Here is a 4,862-nt window from a genome sequence, read left to right as displayed (position 1 = left end):
CCCCTTAATTTCCTCATTTCTCCAATGAAATTATTGGTATAGAATTATAGATGATATCTAAGATCCATTTTAGGACTAAATCTGTGAACCTTTGGAAATATATGAGTATTAGGATGAAGATAGAGAAGTTCATGGGATGTAAGATTTCCAGTTGGATAAATGCTACAAGAGAAATTTCAGAGGGATATAGATCTGAAAGGTATACTCTCATATGAAAGAGGTAGAACCAGGCAGAAAGACTCGGTTAGAAGAAGCAAAATCCAGCTGGAAGTTTACTGTTGTAGACAAATAAAAGGTGAAGAAATTTACCCTGAATTGTTGAAACTAGTAGGATGATAAGCTCAAGTAAAAAAATATATCTGGAGGAGTGAAATTAATAGCAATAAAAACAGTCAATATTTTTATCACAGTTTCTAGGTACCAGAAACTGTTCTAAGTACATTATAATTATGATCTCATTTGATCCTCATGGCTATCGGTGGAATTTTGTCCATTTTATAGAAAAGAAATGTGAGATAGAGGTTAAATAAAAAGAACAGAAAAGAATGGAAAAAGAAAAGAAAAAAATTAAAATGAAAAGTATCTATTTATTGACTATTTAGGGGAAGCATGCCAAAAAAAATCCTTATGAGTTATGGTTTCAGAAGAGGGCCACACTCTCTCATTACCTGTAAAACCTGAGACTAATTCATTATAATCTGAGGATTCAAATGTTAGTATTAATTGAGCAAATAGGTGGCACAATAGAGAGAGGGCTGGGACTGAGGTCAGGAAGACCTGAATTCAAATCTACCTCAATGACCTTAGCTCAGTGATAGGCAAACTATGGTCCACAGGCAAGATGGGGCCCCCTGAAATGTTCTATCCTGCTGTGAGGCATTATTCCTAATCTGATGAATACAATGACTAGGATACAATATAATGAAACTTTGAAAGAGTTGCCTTAGAAACAGCCTGACACATGAGCATTTCCTTTCTTTTGGATCCCTCTTTAAAAAGTTTGCCCATCACTGCCCTAGCTTTATTATCCTAGTCAAGACACTTAATTTATACATGCCTCAGTTTCCTCATCTAAACAATAGAAATTGTAATACCATTTACCTCTCATGATTCTAGTGAGGATCAAATAAGAAAATCACAGTAAAACTCTTGGCACAATATCTGGCATATAGAAGGTCATATATAAACTCTTATTATCATCATTATTATGATTAATGTTGATGAAACAAGACCCAGAACATCAACAATTTAAGTATAGATAGACTGAGGAACAATTTTCTCCAATTGGGAAAGATTAAATACGAATAGATAAAACTATCTAAGTCTTATAAGTTAAAAAACATACGGACATGGTAGAACTTAGCTTGATCACCATATTGGTGGTAATATCTTTATAATGAAAGTGATATCTTTCATTATAACTGGAGAGATACACTCTATGCTCTGGAACCAAAAAGTCTGCCAAGAGCTATTGTTTGTGTTTCTTAGGTCTGAGAAAATGAAGAATTTTAAGACATCAAACAATGAGATGTTTCTTTTCCCCTACAGATATGAGAACAGTGCATGAAGTGTCCTGAAGATGAGTATCCCAATAAGGAGAGAGATCGCTGCCTCCCCAAAGCCACCACCTTCCTGGATATCAAAGAACCTCTGGGAATGACTCTAGCCTGTGTGGCTCATTTCTTCTCCTTGCTGATAGCTCTGATTCTCTGGGTGTTTGTGAAGTCTCATGATACCTCCATAGTCAAAGCCAATAACAGGGCCCTCAGCTACATTCTCCTCATTTCTCTCACCTTGTGTTTCCTCTGCTCCTTGCTCTTCATTGGCCGTCCCACTGAAGCCACCTGCCTCCTCAGACAAACTACATTTGGGGTTGTGTTCACTGTAGCTGTTTCTTCCATTTTAGCAAAAACTATTTTGGTAGTTCTGGCCTTCAAGGTTACAATACCAGGGAGCAAGAGCAAGATATGGCTGCAACCTAGAGTGTCCACCTACATTGTACTCCTTTGTTCTGGAATTCTAGTGACTCTGTGGCATCTGGCTGGGAATATCTCCTCCCTTTCCAGACACAGACACACATTCCCACCCCAGTCAGTTCATCATTGAATGTAATGAGGGCTCTGTTCTTGGTTTCTACTGTGTCTTGGGCTACATTGGACTCTTAGCCCTGGGGAGCTTCACAGTGGCATTCCTGGCCAGGAACCTCCCTGACACCTTCAATGAAGCCAAGTTCATCACCTTCAGCATGTTGGTGTTCTATAGTGTGTGGTTCTCCTTCCTGCCCACCTACCAAAGCACCAAGGGCAAAGCCATGGTGGTTGTGGAGATCTCCATCCTGCCGTCCAATGTTGGCTTACTGGGCTACATCTTTATTCTCAAGTGTTATGTGATCTTTTGAGACCACATGGGAACACTCAGGAATACATAAGAAATAAAACAAATTGCAAGAGTAGGAAGCACTCAGTGTGAGAATTTGAGGGGATTAGGATAGCAAGTGGTTAATTGTGGGATTCCAATGAATCACACTGACTCCATCTTGTGACTATTCCAGGGCTGGTTTAGTTTCCTTTCAATTCAATTATGGGCCTAGTCCAAATTCTGTTCTGTAAAAAACGTTATTCATTGTGGGAACTCAGAGACAACTTTATTGCATTGTTTAAGAATATCTCTGCTTGTCAGGGAAACTGGACCACCTGTACCTGCATTTTAGAAACCCTTTACCAAACACCTAGTTATATTGACAAGAAACACAATTAGATCATAAAATTCATATAAAGAGATTTCTTATCATTGTACATTTCAAGCAATCCATGTGTCTTATCTAAAAATGGCCCAATACTGATCAGTTTTTCTTTTCATGTTCCTTTGATCAGATATACACCCTTGGGAAGACATGGGACACCTCTTTTTCTTAATTCAAAGAATTTTGCTAATTCACTCTTCTCCTTCCAGCTTGAGAGTCCCTAATCTCCCATTCAATTAGAAATCAGGTTATCTAATGTTATACTGCTTCCTTTTATTTCAATTTTTCATAAGTGATTGTTTTTACTATATAAAAGTCTATCTCTCCCTGTGCTAGAAGTGCATTCCTAACTGTTATGATTAAAAATGATGATGGCCAAGATCAAAAGGGAGAATAGTATTTTAATAAAAGCCATGCTAATAGAGATAAACTGACCACGCGCCTGTAAGAAATGTATTCCAACATCACCTCAGCCATTTCCCTTTTCTCTCTCCGCGGGCTCAGGTAGCTAAAAAAAGGAAGTTCAAAGTCTCTTCCCCCTATTTTAAAAACCGTCACTCACCTTAAATATGTAGTCCAAAACAGGAAACCAATTAGGGATCACGGGAAATGTAGTTCCAAGTATCCTAAGTGATTTTAAATGACACATAAGCTGATGAAAGGATACATATCCTCATTTGTTAGGCCATTGGCATGCGTTGCTTAATAAATCAATATGTTCAGAAGATCAAAGTTTTGTTTCCTCAGTTATTCATCTTTTACTTGTTACATCTAGAACACTGTCCCAGAATTCTTTCACAAGGAAGAAGAGGTACCCAAGAAATGATCTGTATCATTCTGGGATATCTCTGTTTCACTAATTTGGGAACTTGGGAACAGTTGAGTCTTACCTACTTTGTTCATTGCACTGATGTTTTCCCTCAGTTTCTCTAGTTTTGCAAGTGGTAACACACTGTTAAATCCCCTTATTTCAAGATTTTGGAAGTGTTTCTCATTATCTGTCTTTTGTGCTCCTCATTTAATGCTCACTTGAGTATTCTTGATTTTACTGCTCCAGTTCTTTAGTCACCATCATTGTGAAAACCCTCAATAACTCCAGTCAGCATGACTGAATCAATCAAGTGGTCCATCGATAAACATTTTTTTTTGTAGTTCAGTTAATTTAGTAATGTCCAACTCTTCATGACCTTATTCATGTAATCAAAATTATTCATTTCATTTTTTATGTTCTCTATGTCTTGCTTGATCACACATTCTTTACTTATCCTAAGTCTGACAGATAAACTACTTCATGTTTCCTTAATTTTTTTATTACATGACTTTTTTTCTAGATCAAGTATTCATTTATGACTTTATCTTTATATATGGTGGGAAATGTTGGTCCATGTGTGGTTCTACTATCTAATACCAGAAATTTATCTAATCTGTAATAAAACAAATGAGGGAGATCCTTGAGCCAATAAATATTTATTAAAAGGCTCTGGCCTCCTTTAATGAACAGGATCTCAGATCTGTCTCATGATCTGAGATGACCCCTTACTACACAGTGCAGACTATATAATTCTAATGTCCTAGATAGTTCAGATAATGTACCACAATATACAAATTTTCATTGGTTGTCCCATGGTCATATTGGTGGTCTTTAGGCAATGGGAAGAAGTCAACCTATCATCTAGTGATCAGAATCCCACCCAATGAAGGGAAATGAGAAAGGGTCACAGAGCACCTAAAATAACATGGAGACTTTCCTTTGCCATTCAAAAACGGAGAAAAAGTAAGGATCATCTCTGCTCTGAGGATGGGCAGGATGTACACCCATTGCAGACTAAGGGATCATAAGATAAACAATGGAATGCTTGTCTCCTGAAGTTGAGGGAGAGGAAACCATCAGAGTGTATAGATCTAGATGATTTCTTTCCTCATGTTGGCATTCCTCATCAGGCGACATGGATGGAGGTCCTCTAGTTTGGAATTATACTGGTTAAGCAAGTAAAATCATGACTCATAGTATACATACTAAAATCTTCTTATTACTTAAAAAGTGTGATATAATGATAAAATATATATATATATATGATATTTAATCCCACGAAGCTGTCTTAGAAACTTATATTACTGA

General features: G+C 37.1%; 1 pseudogene; it reads left to right on the top strand.

Annotated features, from left to right (window-relative positions):
- Nucleotides 1–1,554: 1,554 nt before the first annotated feature.
- LOC123230489 lies at nucleotides 1,555–2,398 on the top strand (annotated as a pseudogene).
- Nucleotides 2,399–4,862: the final 2,464 nt, after the last annotated feature.

Source organism: Gracilinanus agilis, chromosome 1 (assembly GCF_016433145.1).
Source record: "Gracilinanus agilis isolate LMUSP501 chromosome 1, AgileGrace, whole genome shotgun sequence".
Lineage (NCBI taxonomy): Eukaryota > Metazoa > Chordata > Mammalia > Didelphimorphia > Didelphidae > Gracilinanus > Gracilinanus agilis.
The sequence above is the reverse complement of the archived record's forward strand: the minus strand, read 5'-3'. Positions and strand labels throughout refer to the sequence as shown.